This window comes from Dermochelys coriacea, chromosome 16, assembly GCF_009764565.3.
Source record: "Dermochelys coriacea isolate rDerCor1 chromosome 16, rDerCor1.pri.v4, whole genome shotgun sequence".
NCBI classification, from domain to species: Eukaryota; Metazoa; Chordata; order Testudines; family Dermochelyidae; genus Dermochelys; species Dermochelys coriacea.
This window is the reverse complement of record NC_050083.1, coordinates 2,695,890-2,705,301: the sequence shown is the minus strand read 5'-3', so window position 1 is coordinate 2,705,301 and position 9,412 is coordinate 2,695,890.

The window sequence follows — 9,412 nt, the reverse complement described above, 5'->3', positions numbered from 1 at the left end:
TCCTGGCCCTGGCTAAAGTGGCCATCTATACAACCAGGGTGAGGAGGTTGGCTGATAGAGTCTCCTGTGACTGTGGGGCCTATTTCCGATCCTCCGTCCGTTCACGCCTCCGGGCAGAGTTCCTCTGGGCGGCGTCCGCTGCGTCCCTTGACACCTTCGAGGAGCAGTGGGCGCTGTCGGGGGTTCTCTGCTCAGTATCCCCATCCGGTTCCCTTCGTTTGACCCTTTAACCGCAGCCCTGTCCCTGTTGTTCATTAGTTGTCCCCCGTAATTATTTCGTTTTCCAGGTCCTGTGGACCCCCCTCTTAGGCTGAGGGGGGGATCCTTTAGCAGTGGGCGGGCTTTGCCCGCCCACTTCCTGGATCCCAATACGGCTGTTCCTGCTTTAGCTGCTCCCCTGGCTGGGCCAGACACCATCCCGCCCCCTTCTCTGCTACCTGGTTGCTAGCTGGCTGCTGGACCCCCCACCTTTGGGTGCTGCTTCTGCTCCAACTGCAGCTCCTTGCGGGGGGGGGGGGGGGCTGCTGGCCCACTTCCCAGAAGAGGGGAGTGAGGGACCCCAGCCTTTGCTGCTGCGGACACCACCATCACCACCACCTGAGAGGGGTCCTTTCTGCCTGCCTGGGCTACCACCTGGAGTTCCTGGAGCTGCTGCTGCTGCGGAGTCTGCTGCCTGGAGCTGCTGAAGCCCTGAGGAGGAGAAGAAGAGGACCATCTGCCAGTGGGGGGGCACCTAGAGACTTTGCAGACCACCATGGAGGGGGCCCTAAGACTGAGTAACTTTCAAACTGTGCTCTTGTGGTGGGGGTCTTGACTGTGTTTATAGGGACACAGGGGGTGTGGCGTGGAGCTGCCCCCTGATCCATCTGTGTCCCCACCAACCCCCACCACTACTACCACCATCGCTGCCCCCTCCACCACCACCATTGCCTCTATACCATCTGCCTCAGCTCCTGCCTCTGGACTCAGCTGCTTGCTTGGCTTGCCACGCCCCGATTCCACCCTTTGGCCCAGAAGCAGCAGCCAGCCTAAACAGACATTGTGCAAGTGCACATGGGCGCATGTGCCCCCCCCCCGGACTGCCCACCCCACAGCTTTGCCCTTGCAACCTGCCCCATTTGCCACTTGCAGCTTTTGCCCCCCCCTTCTGCCTCAGCCCCCGCTTACTAGCTTCAGTTTGTTTGCCTGCCCCACCCATTTCCCTCAACAGCCTTTGTTTGTTTGCCCTGCCCCAGCCTCTGAAGCTAGCCCCTTGGTTTCCCTGCCCGAACTCCAGCCCGCTTAGCCCCTTGCTCCGTGCACCCATAACCCCTCCCATGCGCTTGTGCCACTCCCCATTTTAGTTTCAACCCTATTCACTGCACCCCCAATGCTGTTGTATCCCCCCCTCCCCTAGTGCACCAAGAGGAGCTGGAATTCCACCCCATGTCAGCGACTGACCCCTAACCCCTGATTACCCCCCTGTCCAGCCCACCCCTTTGGCGCCCTCCCCGCCTGCAGCCTAGCGGGGAGGAGTGGTCGACCTGCTTCCCCTTTTCCCCTCCTTCTTCTGATGTCTCCCCTTCCCTACCTGCTCATGATGCTGGGGGATGAGGCGGGTGGAGCCCCTCCAGCAGCCCAAGCTACCCCTCCCCCGCCTGCCCCTCCATCACCCCCCCCAAGCCTCTACCTCTGCTGCCGAACCATCTGCCACCACCCCCGCTGGGGCACCAGCATCGACGGGCACTGGGGTGACCTCCACTGCTGCCACGTCCTTCCCCCCTCAGATTAGGGGGGAGCCCCCCCAGCCGGTGGGAAGGGCCAGGGTAAGAAGAAGGGGAAGGGCCCCGCCAAAAAGACCAGGCCCTCCATGGCAGGGGCTGCCCCCACTGCCCCGGCCCCACCACCACCAGCTGGGGCATCCCTTTCCACTGTTCCCTCCACCAGCTCTGCGGGTGTCCCTCCCCCAGCCCCCAGGGCGTACGCCCAGGTGGCGGCAGCCCCCCCACCTGCCGCTACGTCATCTCTCCCACCCACCGCCTCCACTACCATCTATAGCGGCCAGGGCCCCTTTCCCACCATGACCAGGAAGCACGGCGTCCGTTGCCTCCTGGTGCCCGCCTCGCCCCATATGGAGACCTATGTGCGGGCGTTGGCGAGGGTGGTGGGGCCCACGGCCATTGTGGGGGCCTCCAAAATGTACGGCAAGGTCGTCTTCTTCTTAGCATCGGAGGCCACCGCCCAGGAGGTGGTGGAGAAGGGCCTGGCGGTGTGGAGCATCTTTGTCCCCTTAGAGCCGCTAGAGGACCTGGGCGTCTGCCTGCTCCTGACCTCCGTCCCTCCCTTTCTTCCCAATGCCGCCCTGTTACCCGCCTCTTCTACCCTGGGGAACCCATCTCTGTCATCAGCCCTCTCCCGTTGGGCTGCAAAGACCCCGCCCTCCGTCACGTCCTCTCGTTCTGCCGGCAAGTGCAGCTTCAACTGCCACTGGTGGCGTGTGACGGAGAGGCACTGGAGGGGTCCTTCCTAGTCCCCTACCAGGGGGCCCATTACCGCGTGCACTGCTCCACGGGGGAGGCCCGGTGCTACCTCTGCCGGGCGATGGGGCACGTCCGGAGGGACTGCCCCTTGGCCCGGCAAGGAGGGGCATCCGGGACCCCCGAGCCCCGGCAGGGCACCGGCCCCGTCATCGCCAGCGCCCCTGGATGCCCGGCGCCCGAAACCACCCCTCCTCCTTCCCAGTCCACCATTGCTCCCACTCGGGCCCAAGGGGCACCTTCCCAACTATGCCCAGACGAGCGGGAGAGCCCCGCCCCCGCTGCTTGCAATCTGGCGGGGCCTGTGGAGGAGGGTGCGGCAGGGACACTGCCGGGCATGGGAGAGGGCCCGCCCCAAGGGGAATCTTCCCTCCCTTGTGCTGCCCCACCGTTCCCCCTCGAGTCCCTGAGCCATCGCCTCTGCCCCCTGAAACGACCCTGCTAGCCAGCCCCTGCATGTTGCCATGGAGGGCTGGGCCCTAGTCCAGGGGAAGGGGGGCAAGCGGAAGGCTCGAGCTCCGCTCCTCTATTCTGATGCGGAGGCCCCCGGAAGACCAGGAAGGGGGGCACCGATGCCGAGCCTTCCGCTCTACCCACGGGTGTGCTCCATCCACTAGAGCCGGCTGGGGAAGACGTGGCAGCACTGGAAGGCAGCATCTCCCCTCCATGGGAGTCCCTCCCCTCCGAGGCCCCCCGAGGGAGCCCCGCCCGCCCTGGCGCCATCTGAAATCTCAGTGTGCCCCGAGGCGACCGTCGCGTCAGGTGCCAGCGGGGAGAATCCTGGGGTGGTGGAAAATGATTTCCCATCTATATATGAGGAGATCGAGGCCGTCGGTCTGACCCCGGTCACCCAGGGGGAGGAGGACCCTATGCCAGCAGTTCTCGATCTGGGCGACTTCACTCCAGCCCCCTTTCCCCATGCTCCCTCCTCTTGCCCCTGTTGCTTCCGCTCCCACCTCCGAGGAGCCCCTGGACTCTTCCATCAACCCAGCTGAGAAGGCACCCCGCTGACGGCCACCGAGCCTGTTGAGGTGACGGCCAGCGCCATGCGGCTGGGACCTGAGCCACCAGGGCCACCCTTCATTGGTGAGGAGCATTTGACCTCCTTCCCGGGAGGGGACCCTACAGAAGAGAGTCCACCTCCTGATGCCGTGGATGCCAAATCCACCATAGAGCCTGTGCCCGGCATCACTGAGAGCCCTCTCCCCGCCCAGAATCTCGCCTCTAACCCTGCCCCTGCCCCTGCCCCTATCCCGTCCACCTCCCGAGATGTTATTGCCGCCCCTGGGCTGTCTCCTTCCCTTTTCCAATAGATGACCCCCAGGGAGCGGCCTTTGTGTTCACCTGTCCCGACCCACCAGGGGCTGCTATCCTCCCTCCGCTGTCCCCTATCGCCCCAGGGTTCGAGGCGGGCCTAGTGGCGCCAACCCATCAGGAGCCCCGGCGGGGCTCCGCACCCTGTCTGCCCGTCTCGGTGGGCCACGGAGCTGTACCAAGGGCCCCGTCGGGGAGTAACCAGGAGACCATAACCCCAGCCCTCCATGCGGTGCGAGAGGAGTTGCGGGAGTTTCTAGAAGACGTCCGTGGCTCCCGCAACAAAGCCCAGCTTGCCCTCCAGCAATGGAGGGACTTTCATCAAATCCTCCGGGCCGCAAGGACCCTCATAGGGGAGGGTAAAAGGACCGGGAGGCAGGGCGCTGCAGCCAGCCAGTGGGTCCGCCTCTTCCGTGACTCCTTACTCACCTTCCGGGTAGGTCACGGACTGCTGCACGGCCCATCGGGAGCTGCGAGCGTCCCTGCCGGTGAGGATCCCCCCCAGCCCTCCTCATGGCAACTCTTACCATCGCAACATTGAACACCCGTGGCTGTAGGATGGGTGTCCGCAGGTCCCAGGTGCTCTCCTTCCTTCGGGAGGGGAGGTACTCTGTGGTTTTCCTGCAGGAGACCCATACGGATCCGACCGCCGAAGACAGCTGGCGCCTGGATTGGGGGGACAGGGTCTACTTTAGCCATCTCACAGTTCGTCCAGCTGGAGTGGCGACCCTGTTCTCCTACGGCCCAAGGTGCTGGGGGTCGCCGAGGCTGTGCCGGGTCGCCTGCTGCACCTCCGGGTCCCTACGGAGGGGCTCATAGTCAACCTCATTAACATCTATGCCCCGGCAGCGAGCCCGGAGCGGCTGCAATTCTATCAGCAGGCGTCCGCCTTCCTCGGCACCTTGGATCCTCATGAGCACCTGGTCCTGGGAGGGGACTTTAACATCACCCTTGAGGAGTGGGACCGCTCAGGAATCGAGCAGAGCCCAGCTGCCATCGCCGTCCTCCAGGAGAGTCGAACACCACTCCCTGGTGGACATCTGGCGTGACCACCACCCGGATGACACTTCCACATTCATCTTTGTCCGGGTGGAGGCCCATCAGTCGAGCCACTCCCAGTTGGACCGCATTTATTTATCATGCTTCCATCTTTCACGAGCCCACTCCTCCAGCATCCGGCCGGCCCCATTTTCTGACCATCATTTAGCCACCGTGACGGCCTCCCTCTGCGTGGAGAGGCCAGGGCCGGCTTATTGGCATTTCAACAACAGCTTGCTGGAGGATGTGGGCTTCGTGGCATCCTTCCGGGAGTTCTGGCTGGCCTGGCGAGGGCAGCAGCGTGCCTTTCCCTTTGCGCAGCGGTGGTGGGACCTAGGGAAGGTGCGCACCCGGCTCTTCTGCTGTGACTACACCCGGGGCGCCAGCCGATGAAGGGATGTGGCAATAGAGCAGTTGGAACGGGAGGTCTTAGAGCTGGAGTGGCGTCTGGCCGCAAGCCCCGAGGATCCGCCCCTCTGTGGAATGTGCCGGGAGAAGCAGGAGGAGCTCCGGGCCCCTGGGGCGCCTTTGTTCGATCCCGCATCCGTCTCCTTCGGGAGATGGATCGCGGCTCCCACTTCTTCTACGCCCTGGAGAAAAAGAGGGGGGCCAAGAAACATGCCATCTGCCTTCTGGCAGAAGACGCACCCCCCTCATGGATCCAGTGGAGATGTGCGGGAGGGCGAGAGCCTTCTACGCAAGCCTTTTCTCCCCGGATCCGACCGATCCTAACGCTTGCAGAGTGCTGTGGGAGGAGCTCCTGACAGTCAGCGTGGGCGACCGAGACCAGCTAGAGCTGCCTCTCACTCTGGCCGAGTTCTCAGAAGCCCTCCGTCGCATGCCCACCAATAAATCTCCGGGCATGGACGGGCTGACTGTGGAGTTCTACCGCGTGTTCTGGATGTCCTCGGCCCAGACCTAGTCACCGTCTGGGCCGAGTATTTGCAGAGCAGGGTCCTCCCTCTTTCATGCAGGCGAGCCGTGCTGGCCTTATTGTCAAAGAAGGGGGACCTCCGCGATTTACGAAATTGGCGTGCTGTCTCGCTCCTCAGCATGGACTACAAAGCTGTGGCAAAAGCAATCTCGCTGCGGCTAGGGTCCGTGCTGGTGGACATGGTCCACCCAGACCAGACCTACACTGTCCCGGGCCGCAGCATCTTCGACAACCTATATCTGGTCTGGGACCTTTTGGAACTCGGGTGTAGGGATGGTCTGTCATTCGCCCTCCTGTCCTTAGATAAGGAGAAGGCGTTCCACAGGGTGGATCACAAGTATCTCCTGAGCACTCTGCAAGCGTTTGGCTTCGGACCCCAGTTTGTGGGTTTTCTCTGGGCGCTGTACGCCTCCGCAGAGTGTCTGGTCAGGCTCAACTGGACCCTGACCGAACCGGTCAGCTTTGGGTGAGGAGTACGGCAGGGGTGCCCCCTCTTGGGCCAGCTGTACGCTCTGGCGATTGAGCCCTTCCTCTGGCTCCTCCGAAGGAGGTTGACAGGGTTGGTGCTGTGGGAGCCGGAGCTGCGGCTGGTCCTGTCAGCGTACGCTGATGACGTGCTCCTCGTGGTCCAGGACCCGGGCGACTTGGCGCGGGTGGAGTCTTCCCAGGCCATCTATTCGGCAGCCTCCTCCGTGCGGGTCAACTGGTTGAAGAGCTCTGGCTTGGTGGTCGGGGACTGGTGGCAGGCGAGCTCCTTCCCACCCGCACTTCAGGCCATCTGGTGGAGCGTGGGTCTGCTGCTCTATCTCGGCATTTACCTTTCTGCCATGCATCCCTCTCTGCCAGAGAACTGGCAGAATTTAGAGGGCGGGGTGATAGAGCGGCTCTGGAAATGGACAGGACTACTCCGGAGCCTCTCCCTTCAAGGGAGAGCGCTGGTGCTTAATCAACTAGTCCTGTCTATGCCCTGGTACTGGCTCAACACCCTGGTCCCACCCCGGGTTTCCTGGCCAACCTCCGGACATCGATTCTGGAGTTCTTTTGGTCAGGACTGCACTGGGTCCCTGCAGGGGTTCTCCATCTACCCCTGGAGGAGGGAGGGCAGGGCCTGAAGTGTCTGCATGCTCAGGTCCATGTCTTCCACCTCCAGGCCCTGCAGAGGCTCCTTTATGGTGCAGGTAGTCTGGCGTGGAGCGTATTGCCGCAAGCCTTCCTGCACCGCCTCCGGGGGCTCAGATATTACCAACCGCTCCTTTATCTCCAACTGAGAGGTCTTCCGCGAGACCTCTCCGGGCTGCCGGTCTTCTACCAGGACCTTCTCCGGACCTGGAAACTCTTTTCAACAACCAGGTCCGTGGCAGCCACTGGAGGCAGGGGGAGATCTCCTCCCGGAGCCCCTGCTATGCAACCCCCAGCTCAGTGTGCAGGTGGTGGAGTCCCGCTCGGTGCGCCAGAGGTTGGTCCTGGAGAAGTCAGAAGAGTCGGAGACCTCCTGGACTAGGACTGGGGAGACTGGCTGGATCCCCTGATGCTTGCTCAGCTCATGGGGCTCTCCAGGCCTTGTACTCATAGGAGACTTCAATCACCCTGATATCCACTGGGAAAGCAATACAGCGGTGCACAGACAATCCAGGAAGTTTTTGGAAAGTGTAGGGGACAACTTCCTGGTTCAAGTGCTGGAGGAACCAACTGAGGCAGAGCTCTTCTTGACCTGCTGCTCACAAACTGGGAAGAATTAGTAGAGGAAGCAAAAGTGGATGGGAACCTGGGAGGCAGTGACCATGAGATGGTCAAGTTCAGGATCCTGACACAGGGAAGAAAGGAGAGCAGCAGAATATGGACCCTGGACTTCAGAAAAGCAGACTTTGACTCCCTCAGGGAACTGATGGGCAGGATCACCTGGGAGAATAACATGAGGGGGGAAAGCAGTCCAGGAGAACTGACTGTATTTTAAAGAATTCTTGTGGAGGTTACAGGGACAACCCATCCCGAAGTGTAGAAAGAATAGTAAATAAGGCAAGCGACCAGCTTGGCTTAACAGTGAAATCCTTGCTGATCTTAAACACAAAAAAGAAGCCTACAAAAAGTGGAAGATTGGACAAATGACCAGGGAAGGGTATAAAAATATTGCTCAGGCATGCAGGAGTGAAATCAGGAAGGCCAAATCACACCTGGTGGTGCAGCTAGCAAGAGATGTTAAGAGTAACAAGAAGGGTTTCTTCAGATATGTTAGCAACAAGAAGAAAGTCAAGGAAAGTGTGGGCCCCTTACTGAATGAGGGAGGCAACCTAGTGACAAAGGATGTGGAAAAAGCTAATGTACTCAATGCTTTCTTTGCCTCTGTCTTCACAAACAAGGTCAGCTCCCAGACTACTGCACTGGGCAGCACAGCATGGGGAGGAGGTGACCAGCCCTCTGTGGAGAAAGAAGTGGTTCAGGACTATTTAGAAAAGCTGGACAAGCACAAGTCCATGGGTCCGGATGTGCTGCATCTGAGAGTGCTAAAGGAGTTGGCGGATGTGATTGCAGAGCCATTGGCCATTATCTTTGAAAATCAGGGGAGCTCTCGGATGACTGGAAAAAGGCTACTTTAGTGCCCATCTTTAAAAAAGGGGAGAAGGAGGATCCTGGGAACTACAGGCCAGTCAGCCTCACCTCAGTCCCTGGAAAAATCATGGAGCAGGTCCTCAAGGAATCAATTCTGAAACACTTAGAGGAGAGGAAAATGATCAGGAACAGTCAGCATGGATGCACCAAGGGCAAGTCCATGCCTGACTAATCTAATTGCCTTCTATGACGACATAAGTGGCTCTGTGGATGAGGGGAAAGCAGTGGACGTGTTGTTCCTTGACTTTAGCAAAGCTTTTGACACGGTCTCCCACAGTATTCTTGACAGTAAGTTAAAGAAGTATGGGCTGGATGAATGGACGATAAGGTGGATAGAAAGCTGGCTAGATTGTCGGGCTCAACGGGTAGTGATCAATGGCTCCGTGTCTAGTTGGCAGTCAGTATCAAGTGGAGTGCCCCAAGGGTCGGTCCTTGGGCCAGTTTTGTTCAATATCTTCCTTAATGATCTGGAGGATAGTGTGGATTGCACCCAAAGCAAGTTTGCAGATGACACTAAACTGGGAGGAGAGGTAGATAAGTTGGAGGGTAGGGAAAGGATACAGAGGGCCCTCGAAAAATTAGAGGATTGGGCCAAAGGAAATCTGATGAGGTTCAACAAGGATAAGTGCAGAGTCCTGCACTTAGGACAGAAGAATCCCATGCACCACTACAGACTAGGGACTGAATGGCTGGGCAGCAGTTCTGCAGAAAAGGACCTAGGGGTTACAGTGGACGAGAAGCTGGATATGGGTCAACAGTGTGCCCTTGTTGGCAAGAAGATCAATGTCATTTTGGGCTGTATAAGTAGTGGCATTGCCAGCAAATCGAGGGATGTGATCGTTCCCCTCTATTTGACTTTGGTGAGGCCTCGTCTGAAGTACTGTGTCCAGTTTTGGGCCCCACACTACAAGAAGGATGTGGAAAAAGTCCAGCGGAGGGCAACAAAAATGATTAGGAGACTGGAACACATGACTTATGTGGAGAGACTTCGGGAACTGGGATT